Source organism: Protopterus annectens, chromosome 3.part0 (assembly GCF_019279795.1).
Source record: "Protopterus annectens isolate FY-2018-M chromosome 3.part0, PAN1.0, whole genome shotgun sequence".
NCBI classification, from domain to species: Eukaryota; Metazoa; Chordata; order Ceratodontiformes; family Protopteridae; genus Protopterus; species Protopterus annectens.
This window is the reverse complement of record NC_056731.1, coordinates 1515660060-1515676220: the sequence shown is the minus strand read 5'-3', so window position 1 is coordinate 1515676220 and position 16161 is coordinate 1515660060. Positions and strand designations below refer to the sequence as shown.

Below are 16161 nucleotides of genomic sequence, written 5' to 3'. Positions count from 1 at the left end.
AGTTAGAGGGTTTTATGTATGAGCTTATGTACTGTTAGCTGAATTCATACATCATCTTCTTTCGGCTGTTCCCGTGAGGGGTCGCCACAGCAGATAACCTGTTTCCATTTCTTCCTGTCCTCTGCATCTTGCTCTGTCACACCAACCCACCTGCATGTCCTCGATCACCACATCCATAAACCTTATCTTAGGCCTTCCTCTTTTCCTGTTACCTGGTAGCTTCATCCTTAGCATCTTTTTCCCAATATACTCAGCATCCCTCTTCAGCACATGTCCAAACCAACGTAATCATGCCTCTCTGGCTTTGTCTCCAAACCTTCCAACTTGGGCTGACCCTCTAATATACTTATTCCTAATCCTGTCCACCCTCGTCACACCCAGTGCAAATCTTAACATCTTTAATTCTGCCACATCAAGCTCAAACTCCTGCCTTTTTGTCAATGCCACTGTCTCCAACCCGTATAACATAGCTGGTCTCACTACCCTCTTGTAGACCTTCCCTTTCACTCTTACAGGTACTCATTTGTCACAAATCACTCCTGACACTCTTCTCCACCCACTCCATCCTGCCTGTACTCTCTTCTTCACCTCTCTTCCACACTCACCGTTACTCTGAACTATTGACCCCAAGTATTTAAACTCATCCACCTTCACCACCTCTACTCCTTGCATCCTCACCATTCCTCTGTCCTCCCTCTCTCCTCCCTCTCATTCACACACATATATTCTGTCTTAGTCCTGCTGACCTTCATTCCTCTTCTCTCTAGAGCACATCTCCATCTCTCCAGGGTCGTCTCCACCTGTTCCCTACTCTCACTACAGAACACTATGTCATCTGCAAACATCATAGTCCATGGGGACTCCTGTCTGATCTCGTCTGTCAACCTGTCCATCACCATTGCAAATAAGAAAAGGCTCAGAGCTGATCCTTGATGTAACCCCACCTCCACCTTAAACGCATCCGTCACTCCCACCGCAGACCTCACCGCTGTCACACTACCCTCGTACATATCCTGTACCACTCTTACATACTTCTGACACTCCTGACTTCCTCGTACAGTACCACAACTCCTCTCTAGGCACCCTATCATATGCTTTCTCTGTCTACAAAAACACAGTGCAACTCCTTCCGACATTCTCTGTACTTCTCCATCAACACTCTTTGAGCAAAGATCGCATCTGTAGTGCTCTTTCCTGGCATGAAACCATACTGCTGATTAATCATCATGTCCCTTCTTAACCTTGCTTCCACTACTCTTTCCCATAACTTCATGCTGTGACTGATCAATGTAATCCCTCTGTAGTTACTACATCTCTGCACATCACCCTTATTCTTAAAAATCGGTACCAAAACACTTTTTCTCCATTCCTCAGGCATCCTCTCACTTTCCAAGATTTCATTAAACAATCTGGTTAAAAAACTCCACTGCCATTTCACCTAAACACCTCCATGCTTCCACAGGTATGTCATCTGGGCCAACAGCCTTTCCATTCTTCATTCTCTTCATAGCTATCCTTACTTCCTCCTTACTAATCCATTGTACTTCATGATTCACTATCCCTGCATCATCCAACCTTCTCTCCCTCAAAGTACTCTTTGCATCTCCTCAACACATGCTCCTCACTTGGGAGTATGTTTCCCTCATTATCCTTTATCACCTTTACCTGCTGCACATCTTTCCTAGCTCGGTCCCTCTGTCTAGCCAATCGGTACAGGTCCTTTTCTCCCTCCTTAGTGTCCAGCCTTTCATACAACTCTTCATATGCCTTATCCTTAGCCTTCGCCACCTCTCTCTTTGCCATGCACCTCATCTCCTTATACTTCTGTCTACTTTCTTAATCTCTCTGACAATCCCACTTCTTCTCTGCCAATCTCTTTCTCTGTATACTCTCCTGTACTTCCTCATTCCACCACCATGTCTCCTTGTTGTCCTGCCAACCTCTTTCTCTGTATACTCTCCTGTACTTCCTCATTCCACCACCATGTCTCCTTGTCGACCTTCCTCTGTCCAGATGTGATACCAAGCACCTTTCTAGCCGTCTCCCTTACTAGTTCTGCTGTAGTACTGTTAGCTGAATAAATATCAAATAGTTAGGGAGTTCCAACCAATTGAGTGAATGGAGTGAGTTGCAGTGGTGAGTTGAGGATTTGGATCCTGTGGAGAACTTTGATATTTTATTAGAGCAGGAAGATGGTTTAGATTTAAGGGCTGATTGAAGATTGGTAAGGAGTGGGGCTCCATATAGGAGAGAGGGAATGAGATAAGGGGTAGATAGGAGTTGTTTGGATGAGGGAGTAAGGTATTGATTATGACAGTAAAGCATTCCGAGCTTTTAATTTTTTTTAAATATTTGTTTGTAGATGTATATCAAATTTTAATTTATCATCAGTAATGACACCCAGAAAGCTTTGTTGCATTGGGAACTATTTTGATAGAGGTCTTCTTTTGACTGAAGATAGAGAAGGATGCTTTGTCTATGCTGGTGTTTCTAGAGGGGGTGAAAATCATAATTTTGGATTTTGAGGCATTGAGTGCTAAATGATTCTCTAACATCCAAGATTCAGTGCAGGAGAAGGCTGCTTGAGTATCAGTTTTTACTAGTAAGTGCCATCCTAACATTTACTAGCTAGGATGGCACTTTGACTTGATTGCATGTTTCTCTAAATTTGATCAGATCCCTATGGCCTACTGTTACGTTATAAGTGGCTAAGAGGTGAGCTTTAGTGGGCATATATTGTATAACTTTGGGAATTTAGGGGGTGCTCGTAAATCTAATTTAATTTTATGGATCAGGGCAGATTTGTGCAAGGTGTATCAGAAAACTGAATTAAGCATAAAATTACTTCATCTATTGGCAGTATAGCAGTGCTCAGTTGATAGCTTTAATAACCATGAAGCAACTGAAGCCTCTGGAAGTACGGCAGCTGCAAAGACTCAAAACAGAACCATATACAAAAGAAAGAAACCAGTAACTGTAGCATCAAAATTTCTTTAATCTGATGGTAGTTCAAACTAAATATCCATCAGGTTGGATGAGTACACAAACCGGTTTCGGCAAACAGTTACAATGCCTTCCTCAGTGTGAAATAAATAAAATGCAATACACTCCTTATATAGTAATAATTGAATCCATCAATACCAGTAATTATAAATGCTCATTAAGAACGGGAGGGATTAATCCCCCAAGTTTAATAATCCATTTCTTCTCTTTTTTATTCAAAATGTCATGCCAGCCCATTTTGTTATATCTTTGTGCTGTAATTTCATCAGTGATGAAATTAAAAGAAGCACTTGGATGTACAAGAGTATGTTTGAATAATGCATTAGTGATTTTACTGTTTGATTTAACTAAGATGCTCCCCCACCCTGAATTTAACAGGACGTGAGGTTTGCCCTGCATAGAATGCCGAGCAATGGCATGTGGTGAAGTATATAATCCAATTGGATTGGCAGTTGGCATAAAATAATATATCAAAGACCTGGCTGGTATTCTTACTACTGAAAGTTTTGGATTTGGTAAACCTGGGACAATAGGACCAATGTCCACAGGGAAAGCAACCGACTAACCTGTCCCCTAGGAGAGTTGCTTGTGACAATGTCATGTCAGTTGCATGAGATGCTTATAATGATTGAAGCATGAGCCTAAATTTTTGCCTTTTATAAGTGAAAGAACATCTAGTTGGTAGAATGGCAGATAACATTTGGTCAGCCAACAACATATTCCAGTGGCAACTGGCACTGTGAATCAATGAATCTGTGTTTCTGCCATATGTAGTTATAAAACAAATGGTGGAACCATCACTATTATTTTTATCTTTATTTTGGAGGAGTTCCGTCTTGGCCAAACCATCCACTGTATTGGACGCCCAATATATGGAACCAGCACCGTAACCCCTATCTTTAAATCTCATAATGAGATCATGCTTATATGTGTTATAAGTGTTCTCTTCAAAACAAATCCGTTTGCCACAGATAAACTGAGATTTCGGAATATTTTGGCAAATATGAGGGGAATGAAAGCTGGTGGCATGGAGGAGGGAATTATGTTGAGGAAATTTCCGGTGAACTTGAGTAGAGAGAGTGTTATCAATATTCCTACTAATACTGACATCCAAAAAAATGTTATTAGGATCATAATTCACTGTACATTCAATACCCCATCTATTTTTGTTGAGATCATTTACAGAGTCGTAAATATTCAGCATTCAACCTCAACACCAACCAGCAGTCATCCAGGTACTTCCTCTAAATGTCTATTTCATCAAGGTAAAGATTGTGTAACCGGTCATAAATTATCTGTTCTTCAACGTAAGCCATGAATAAATCGGCATAGATTGGCACAAAAGAAGCGCCCATGGCTGTTCCCTTGTTATGAAGGAAACCTTCATCTTGATAAAAAGACATTTTTGGTGAGAACATGTTCACAAAGGATAATGAGGAAGGTGTTGAAACCAGGTTGGTAGAGTTGAGATTTATTTAACCAGTGTTCTAGCGCATCTATACCAGCCCAATGTGGTATATTGGTGTATAGTGCTTTAACATCAAATATACAAAGCAACCAACCTGGTTTCAACTGTGTATCCGAAATAAGCCTCAAGAATTCTGTGGTATCCTGTATTCGGACATGTACCCATTTAAGAAGGGGCTTCAGGTGTCTGGTTAAGAAAATAAAAAGTGGCTCCGTTAAAGATTTCCTGCCTGAGACTATAGGTTTTCCAGTGGGGTTGGTAGCATCCATATGTATTTTAGGCAAAAAGTATATATATATTGATGCACCGGTTCATTCACTGTAAGATGGTGTAAGGTACTTTGTGAGATTATCCCTTCATCACTTGTTGATAACAAAAAATCATCAATTTGTTTCTTAGAGAGTGAAGTGGGATCAATAGTCAGGTGTGAATAATACCGGCCATCCAAAAGTTGCCTTTTTGCCTCACCATCATATTGGTTCCAATCTTGGACCACAACAGCACCCCCCTTATCTGTCATCGATATAACCAGCTGATGGTTATTAGCCAATCGTGAAATCACATCCATTTCCACCCTGGATATGATGTTTGGTTTCACCCTGGTTTCTTTGGCATGAAAGTGTAGATCTTTGAGTACTGACTTCTGAAATAAAGAAACAGTGTGATGCATAGGTGGCATAAAAGTCGAGCTTTGATATCTGAAATCATGTTGTGCATCTATGGTTTCTCTACCATGAAAAAATATTTTTAAGTTCAAATTTCTACAAAATCTCAACACATCCACAAAACTATCCCCAGACACAAAGAAACCAGAGATGAATGAAAGACATTAAGTATTTTGGTCTCAACCTCAGTAAGGGTACAGGAAGAAATGTTGAAAATATTCATTGTTTCATGATGATCATTTTCAACCATGTCTGCATGTCGTCCACCCTGTTGGTGTTTCCTCCCTCCCCTTCTGCTTTTAGTCCTAAAGGGACACTGTTGTTATAAATAATATAAAGATAAAAATAATAGTGATGGTTCCACCATTCGTTTTATAACTACATATGGCAGAAACACAGATTCATTGATTCACAGTGTCAATCACCACTGGAATATGTTGTTGGCTGACCAAACGTTATCTGCCATTCTACCAACTAGATGTTCTTTCACTTTTAAAAAAGGCAAAAATTTAGGCTCATACTTCAATCATTATAAGCATCTCACGCCGTCTGACATACCATTGTCACAAGTAACTCTCCTAGGGGACAGGTTAGTCGGTTGCTTTCCCTGTGGATATTGTTCCTATTGTCCCAGGTTTACCAAATCCAAAACTTTCAGTAGTAAGAATACCAGCCAGGACTTTGGTATACTATTTTATGCCAACTGCCAATCCGATTGGGTTATATACTTCTTCACATGCCATTGCTTGGCATTTTATGTGGGGCAAACTTCACGTCCTGTTAAATTCAAGGTGGGGGAGCATCTTAGTGGAATCGGACACCATAAAATCACTAATGCATTATTTAAACATACTGTTGTACATCCAAGTGGTTCTTTTAATTTTATTATCATTGATAAAATTACAGCACAAAGATCCAACAAAATGGGATGGCATGACATTTTGAATAAAAAAGAGAAGAAATGGATTATTAAAAGTCAGTACCCCTCCTCCTAACATCCCTCACTCCTCAGAAAATATTGCTACCTCATTCAACACACACTTCACACAAAGCATACTATCACTAGCCAAGCCACACAACCCCCTCCCCTCCAACCCACACCTTCAACTAGTAATCTCCCCACTGCCTTCTTTTTTTCTCTGTCAGAAAGTTACGTTCCCACACTATGGAAAGTATCACATATAATTCCCCTCCACAAAGGCGGCCCCTCCACAGAACTAAGCAATTACTGCACCATAGCTATTCTCTCTCCACTCTCCAAAATACTAGAGAGATGCATTCATTCTCGGGTCTCAGACTACCTCCTTACCAACAACCTCCTTTCCAATATGCAGCATGGTTTCCGATCAAATCATAGCACCACCACTGCCTTACTGTCCTTTACTAAACATTATCCTTCAGCATAAAAACAATGGCAGTCTCTCCTCTGCTACTTTCCTAGACCTATCTAAAGCATTTGACATGGTCCCACACAAACAACTCATCTCTGTCCTCAATAACCTATCATTTTCTCAGTCACCAACTGGTTTCAGGGTTACCTGTCTGACTGCCAACAGTCCATTGTATGGAAGAATGACGCATCACTCCAACTACCTGTCTCTATAGCTGTTCCCCAAGGATCCATCCTTGGGATCCCTACTCTTCTCTATTTTCACCAATAATCTAGCGTCTGCCACCAAACATGGTGCACTCATACAATATGCAAATGACTCAACCATCATCTGCTCAGCCCAGTCCCTACCCAAACTGCAAAAAGTCACACAGGAAGCCTTTTCCTCTGTTGAAACTTGGTTATTCGATGCCCAATTAATACTCAACCCAAACAAAACTTTAACTATCATCTTCCAACTCACCAAGCATACTCAAAACAACTCTCACTTTAACATCACAGCAAAAGACAACACCACTATACACCCAACATAACACCAAATTGCTAGGAGTGGAAATAGACAATAAACTAAAATTTGACATTCACATATCCATGACCATAAAAAAGTCCACATCTGCTCAGCCCAGTCCCTACCCAAACTGCAAAAAGTCACACAGGAAGCCTTTTCCTCTGTTGAAACTTGGTTATTCGATGCCCAATTAATACTCAACCCAAACAAAACTTTAACTATCATCTTCCAACTCACCAAGCATACTCAAAACGACTCTCACTTTAACATCACAGCAAAAGATGACACCACTATACACCCAACAGAACACCAAATTGCTAGGAGTGGAAATAGACAATAAACTAAAATTTGACATTCACATATCCATGACCATAAAAAAGTCCACAAAAAACTAGAAGTGTTTATACAGAAATAAGCAACCTCTCACCAAAGCAGCAAAGATTTCAGTAGCAAATTCCCACCTTATCTCCACCCTACTTTATGCCTCTCTAATATATAACAACCTAAGGCAATGCGATCTAAAGCTAGACACCTGCTACAACAAAATCACCAAATTCGCCACAGGGGCATCCAACTGTAGTCACCACTGCCTCCCACTTGAACTGGGCTGGCTTGAACTCCCTCACCTCCTTCAATGGTATCAACTCACTCGCCCACAAACTAGTAAACCATCCATTAAATGTCCCATCCCTCCAGAATCTACTCCAACCCTATCGCACCACCAGACCACTAAGATCCAGCAACAAAAATCACTTGCAGATCACTAAAGCCAATAACTCTGCTGGTGAAGCACTATTCTCTTGTGCCATAGCCAATTTATGGAACTCCCACCCACAATTACCTGCATACCATCATGCAACCACTTCAAACCTTTACTAAAAGTGCACCTAAAAACATGCTGGCTATGCCCTTACAACTCCCACTCTAATATCACCTACCCCATCCAACCACTACCTTTCTTTCCACCCCACTAACTACCTTGATTATAGCATGCTTGGATGCTCATAAGCCTACTACTTAATATACAGCAGGAACTTCTTATTGTAACAGTTGTTAATGTCTGTTATGTACTTCACAGATAAAGATTCTAGTTGTCTACTGAGGTACTATGTTCTTCATCTGTAACTAGGTTTGTAATTAATTGCTATGTTAATCAAATTGTTAATCACTATGTAAATCGTGGAGCTTTTCTCCCCAGGCCTCCGCTGAAAATGGACCTACGTCCAGTCGGACACTCCCGGTCAACAAATGTAAATAAATAAACTTGGGGGATTATTCCCTCCCGGTCTTAACGAGCATTTATAATTACTGGTGTTGATTGATTCAATTATTACTATATAAGGAGTGTATTGCATTTTATTATTTCACACTGAGGAAGGCATTGTCACTATTTGCCAAAACTGGTTTGTGCACTCATCCCACCTGATGGATATTTAAGTTTGTACTACCATCAGATAAAAGAAATTTTGATGCTACAGTGCTGGTCTCTTTTTTGCTTTTGTATTTAGCTTTAATAACCATGTCAGTCATCTGGTCCAAAATTTCTGATACTTCTAACCAGATAAAGCTGTTGCCTTATAAAAACAAGCAAAAGTTTACAAAGCAGAAAGATGATCAGCCATGGCCTCAGGTAGGTGAACATTAGATGAATATGAATATTAGATAATAGATGCATATTCTTTGTGATTAACATGGATCCTTGTATTATAGATGAATATTCTTTGCGACTAACATTGATCCTTGTATAAAGTCAATCTGAATGATTTTTCATATAGTATAGCTGCTACTGCCAAACGAAGCAACAGTGCACATATCCACTCTTTACAGTTAGCCTTTAGCAACACTGATGCATTCTTATTAGGAATTATAATACTCAAGTTGCCTGTATTGTATGGTAGTACCAAAAGCATTAATATCTGTGTAAAGTTTAGCCTTTTTAAGTTGTACTCACAATAAGCTGCATGCCTTTTCTTTGTAATGTTCAGGCTTCTTGTCACTCGAGTCAGTGACTTAGTACCTGTAACAAGTCAGTTTTACACCAATTCAGTCTGTTCATTTTGTCTCTAAAAGAGATTTCCCTTTTCTTTCAGCAGCCATTGATTTGCTTTTATATATAGTGGTTTGCATTAATATAAAAAAAGCTTTTATCAAATATTAATTCACAGGAACTCTGTTCATTCATCAGTGTTCATTTAGCTGCTTACCCTTTTCTAATAGTTATAGGTTCATAGATAAGTACTAGGCTAGCTGCCTGTGCGGGCCATTTTAAGCCTAGCCAGTTTCCCTTTTTATGCTCAAAATAACCTATCCATTTGGTTATAGATTGGCCTTACATCCATTGGCTGATAATTGTACATCACCCCTGTTGAAAATAACTGTGATCATATCATAGGTAATTTGAGGAGACCCATGCATGGGATAAAGCATTTAGGAGCTACCTCTGTCCATTAATAGTACGGGGACAGTCATGGGGTAAATTTTCTATTTCCTGTCCATAGATTTAATTTGTACTTGATTATGGACAGGGATGAACTTTGGTTTTTGCGGATGGGGAATTTGCTGCAGAGCACCATATCCTCTGAGTTATATCTATCTTTCCACACCATTCTGTTGTTGCAGAAGAGGTTTAGATCCCTAGACAAAGTATTTCTGATGCCGTTTGACTTGCTGATGTGCAATAAATCTGTAGTAGATTATTGCACTGTTAATTACTTAATATTAATTACGATTAGTAACTCTGATACATATTGTTGATAAATATCACCTTAGAAGTTTATAAACACTTAACTGGCTACTATATTATTTGACATGAATAATTTGTGCCTGAAAATTACACAGCAAAAACTGGTTCATAATACATATGATTTTGTCTTCTATCCCCTCATTCTGTAAGTATTTTGCATACACAGCCCACCTAGTAGTTCATCTTGGTCAGCACAGTTCTTTCTTAGCTGCTACACAACTTGTTTCACCATTTTCAACAAAATCCTGCTGAAATGTGCAGTCTTTTTGTATTTGTGTGCTAATAATAAAAAAACACAACTATACCTAATCTTCTTATTTCAGAATCATGTGTGTTGAGTTGTCTCCCTATGATTTCTTTTGTAGACAGAACAACAGTTTTAAGTCTTTAAGGGGACATACTTTTATAAAGATGCAACCTCCATAACTCCTGAAAATTATACATGTTGTCTTTATTATATGCCTATGCAGGCAAATGTAAGACCTGTTTTCAGGGAATGCCACTTTCTGTGCATTCCAGCATGTTACTAGCAGTATTTCCTACTTTCTTAGTGTGGTTGCTGTGACAAAAGGAGATGCTGCCAGCACAGCTAGCTGGAATTTTGTAAATAATTATGTCATTGGTGAGTACTGAAATTATTTATGCAAGATGCTTATGTTGCAAATGTATTAGAACTGTATGTCATGTGTATATTAAACTGCTTGTACAGACGTGTGTGTTGAAAAGGTATTTGTAAAGTGCTGTGTTTAAAATATATCCACAGTGTCCCCTACTGGAAGCGACTAGAAATGTACATGCACTATTGTAACTGTTTAAATGTATATATTTTAATAGTGAAAACTGGAATACAGGAGGTTAATGTCAGTCTAGAAAACTTTAGAAAAAATATCTGAAATTAAATTACTTTATAGGACATAATAGAGTCTACCTCTCAAGTTTTCAATGCAGCTAGAGACAGTCTGTGCTAAGAAGCTTTCTGTATTGCCCTTGGAGTGAACTAATTGTCCCTTTTTGACGCATGAAGGAATACAACTGATTTTAGTGAATGCTTTTACCTGAAGAAGTCTTACCACCAGGTGGAACGAAAAGCACTTTGTGTTTAGTCGTTTTATATATATATATTCTATATTTTTTATTATTTTTGCTTATGCTATATTAAAGAAAAGGAACTGCATTACTTGGAATGGACTTACCTTCTTCTGCAAGTGTCTTGGATTGTTTGGTCTCCTACTTTTCCTGGTTTTGGTTTGTACTCATGGCTTCAGAAGACCCAGCAAGTTCACCCATCATGCTGTCACAGGACAATGATGCAGGTAATCTTACCTTCCTAATAGGAGCTCTTAGTCAGCGAGTTGAAGACATTGCTCCTAGACCTGACTCTATAACTAAGACTAATGTATCAGTGCATTCATTCAACCAACCCTCCAAATACTCCCCAACCACCTTTGGCCACTCAGTTGGCCCAGGAAGGAAGAGAGAGGGTAATAGAACCTTGTCCAGTACAGCAAACTGTCCAGTCAATGGTACTGCATGTAACACAGCTGTGGAGTTACAAAATAGAGCACAAGGGCTGACACAAACTCATGAAACAAGATTTATGCACCGAGAAGTACCCTCAGGGCTTATTGGGGCTCCATCACAGAACACATGGCTGAAAGAGCCCGTTTCCCTTCAAACACCAAGGAGGAGTTCAGAAATGGAGCAACCGGCTAGGGGGGAAGGATACATCACATAGATGTTAAAATAATTTGACCAAAGACTACTAAAATATAAAAAAATTGCATCTGGAAATAGCTTACTTTTAGAGTGTATGAGTGAGAACATGACTCCTTAAAGGACAGAGTTTGGCAGTTTCCTACAGGATTGGTGGAGGGTTCAGAGTTTCACCAAGAATTACTGAAACTCTTTGACAAGCATGGCTATGAATTACAAGCAGTCATGTGCAAACACTATCAGTTATGGGCAGATAAATTAATGGAGGAAGCAACAATCCTAGATAAAAAAAATCAAGGAAAATGTGCACATTAATGGGTATAAATTCGATTATGAAAGATCATTCACCAGTATAGATCATTACAGTTCAAAATTGAGAAATGGCAAGCTGAAAAAGCTCAACAGAGATGGACATGCCTATGAGACTGGTTCAGCCTATCCGAAGCCGGCTCTATTGCAATCCGGAGCTCTGATTGGCCAAATGGAAGCCAGAGGAAGGTCTACAGGGAATCCAACTCCATCCAGGAAATGCAACATCTAGAAAAGGAATATAGGAGAACAATGCACACCAATAGAGCTGTGGATTATAAATCAGGGAACAGAAGTGCAAACAGAAGTTAGGATGACATAGAACTGTTGAATTCCAGCAACAGACAACAAAATATGGTAAATTCTACCCTAGGTGATGCTCAGTTTTTTGGCAACTCGCTTCAACTTAACAACTTGAGGCAGAGTACTACCAGAACATACTACAATAGGAGGAACAACTGGAATTGCTGAACAACCCTGCAGTAAGTGATTTTAGGAACTGTAAAATTGTTTATAACACAGAAAAGGACTTGTTTCTTTTCTGAGTTAACTGTAGACCTAATGCTGGTAGACTTATTGGCTAAAGGGCATACATTTGTACCAACTCGTAGAACAGACTTACCCAACACTTTAATTGACTTAAAACTGTAAGAAAATTGAATTTAACAGTACTGCTGGGTCCAAACAATCACACTCAACACATTACACACTGCTAGTACTTACAACCTCCCACTACACCCCACACTAGCTTTTTATGAACATGCAACCTGGGACCAAACAATCACACTTCCTGACAGTCAATGTGAAGAACTTGTATTCATCAATCCCCCACCAAGATGGTATAGAATGGGTCAGTTGCATGTTACGCAAGGGAGGGGCAACAGCAGAGGAAATCACACTTGTTGAAGTCATCTTAGACATATTCTATCATACAGTTTCATCATGTTCAGTAACAAGTTCTACTTCCAGAAAATAGGGGTAGCAATGGGCTCACCTTGCGGGGCGAGTGTAGCAAATCTAGTGATGGCGTACAGGAGGAGTATGTGAAGAAATCTGGGCAGACCCCACATCAGGTCCACTATTACACCTGTTATTTGGATGGTATTTTTATGTTAATAGAGGGAGACTATACCCAAGCAGAAGAACTGGTTTCATACTTCAGCAGTACCACACACTTTTTATCTTTGACATTTACTTTTGGGAGAGATAACATTGCATATCTGGATGTTAACCTTAGCAAAGATTATACTAATAGTTGCTATTCAGCAGCTATATACAGGAAAGAAAAGTACTCTAAGACCTTTTTACACTACAGTAGCTACCACCCCTTTCACCAAAAAAGATCGGTGGTGAAGGGGAAACTAGTGAGGGCAGCAAGGATGGTCACAAAAGATGAAAACTTTTCCATTGAATGTAATAAACTACAGGGTATGTTTTCTCAAAGGGGTTACCCAAACCATTTACTGAATCAAATAATGACAGAAGTGCAGTCAAAAAGATCAAGAGGTTTTTATAAACCAATACTGGATAGAAAAAACATTTCAGAAAATTTAACATTAGATTTGCACACAAAAACAGGCACTAACTATCTTGGACAGTGTAGTTTGATTACACCCTTTAGCTCAGACGCATATGAGATCATGAGGATCATCACTAAGAACTGGGGCATTTTACAGAATGACCCAACTACCAGGTCAAGAATAAAGGGTCCTCCTAGATTCATTTTCAAACGGGGCACCAACCTAAAAAATATATTGGAAGCTAACCATGGTACGTACCAGTATGTAGTTGGGTATGGTATGTCCAGATGTAACGTGTGCCATTATTGCACACACGTCTACAGGGTCAACCTTTACCATTAGAGATAGAGTATCAAATAAATGCAAAAATTAACTGTCAGACTAAAGCTGTGATTTATGTAGCTCTATGCCAACAATGTCCAGCATTCTACATGGACAGGAGGTTCAGGGAAAGAGTTTATGAACACCTGTACCATATAAAGAAAGGGAGTCAAGAGAATGCCCTAAGTAGACACAAGCAGGTGTACACAGACCACACATTTAAAGTTAAGGCAATAGAGACAGTGTGAAGTCTGATGGGAAGAGGGGGCCCAGAATCTTTACATTTAGAAAGTTTGGAGTTATTGTGGCAACTCAGAACTACGGCTTGCGCTTACCCTGGGTTAAATTTACTCTATTTCTTGTATTTTAAAGCTAAGAAACCTCCAGAGATGACTTAACATGATGAATTGTAGGACAAACTAGCTATGTCAAATATGTAACAGTTGTCTCACTACAAGCTAATACGTATGAACGTTTAACTGCAGTCAATTTAATAATGCATAATTCAAATGGTGGGTGCCATGATGTATAGACAGGAATGTTGTTTGTACTTCCATGTATCCATACATAATTGTTATCCCAATATTTATATATGTTTTATTCTACTGTTTAACTGTAGGATGCCATGTCGTGCTGCATTAGACAGAAGAGTGTTCTGAACATTTTTTATGTGTTATTATTTTTATGCATTAGTACATTTTACTACTTCTTTATACTTCACCATTCTGTTATATGCATTTTAAGCACATTTATATTTTTAAATATTTTCAAACATTTTTAACAGCATTTTTAAAAGGTTCTCAAATACAGAAACATTTTTAATAAATGTATGTTTACATATTATGAGTCTGATTTACTATGTCATAGTACTGGACAAGAGCGTGTGTATACGTACTTGCCTTTTAATAAGTCCAGAGGGTGTTTTGAAAGAAATTCTTAAAGGAAGTAATTACTTATTGAGTTGGACCCTCGTAGCATCATCAGTATGTTTCGAATATCCCTCACCTATTGGCTAACAACATGCTTGCATCATGGACTGTATTTAAATGCACTGGTTTTAGTGAATGCCTTTACCTGAAGAAGTTTCACCACCAGGTGGGACAAAAAGCGTTTTGTGTTCTCAGTTCTTTTGTATATATTCTGTAGTTATTATTTTTGCTTGTGCTATATTAAAGAAAAGGAGCTACTGTACTTCGAGTGGACTTCTGCAAGTGTCTTGGATTGTTGTTTGGTCTCCTACTTTTCCTGGTTTAGAGTTGGGATCCTAACTGAAGGATAGATCTTTGTTTTATGGTTAACCATTTGGATTTTTCTAGGCTGATACACAGTGATCCTCACAGAACAGCAAGTTTGTAATGCATCAGCAAATGCTGTTAAAGGTGTGGAGTACAGCAATATTTTTTTTGGAGGCAGAAGCAAAAACTGGGAGCCCATATTCAAGTTGGGAAAGGAAAACTCTTTATTGGCTGTTCTTGATGGTTGGGAAAGAAAAGGAGAGATTTTTAGCCTGAAAGAGGGAGCAAGCTTATTTTGGCTCTCACTTTATCTGTGGAAATGGAAAACTCAGTGAGTGATTAATCCATAAATCCTACATATTTGAAGGTGGAGGTTGTCTCTATGGAATGATCGTGAAAGCCAAAGATGATTAGAGTAACTTGCTTGTTGCATCTTCTGTGGAATTCCAAAAACAAACAGTTTAGGCTTGGTGGGTCATAATGCCTTTTTAGTTCGCTTTTACCATACACTTAAAAAAATTTTATCATGATTTAACTGTAATAGCAGAAGACTATTATGATAGACAGAAAAATACAACATATAACATTAGTCTCCTGAAATTGTTTTAGGCTATTTTGAACAACTGGTCCCCTTCAGATTCTTTTATTTTAAAATGAGAACTTTTACTTTAATGATCAAATAGATATTTAGAATTCTTGCTCTTTTCATACCAGAAATCTTGAACCTTCACAAAGTCAGTATTTTCTTTAGTACCCAACTTCCAGTTTTGCTTTGTATTTTGAGGAGAGGATAATGACCAAATGTTGGTGCTTCTAGTTTTTGTTTTTCTGTATCCTAGGCCTCTGTCATGAAATGTGTCTAAATGAACCCCATCAAGAGCTTGGTAGAAATGGGTTTTTACATACAAATTCATCCCACTTTTTTCTTAATTAGTTTTCCCCCCGATTTTTTTTTTTCACTTTGATAATGCCATACAACAGCATGTTTCATAGCTCATCAGTCCTGCGATTATACTGTATCAGCTGAGTTATAGAATGCACAGTGACATCTGTCCTCAGGCTAAATATTGCTGCTCCACCATAAACAGTGTGGGGGTGATGCCTAGGTATGCTTTTACACTGGCTAGATCCAAATGGTTAATTATGTACATGAGCTTTAAATGCAAAACTTGTATTATAAAATGTTGGTGTATTTTTCAGTATTTTGTCACTTTATCTCCCTTTCAGAGGGACCGGTATGCATCAGAACACATTCCTAATTGTCATCTGCTTTACAGATGACGTTC

At 38.8% G+C, this 16161-nt stretch overlaps 1 protein-coding gene across 1 annotated transcript in view; it reads left to right on the top strand.

Annotated features, from left to right (window-relative positions):
• The window catches only part of LOC122797101 (kinesin-like protein KIF20A), a 359272-nt gene that overhangs the window by 80396 nt on the left and 262715 nt on the right, over positions 1-16161 (top strand). The window lies entirely within an intron of this gene.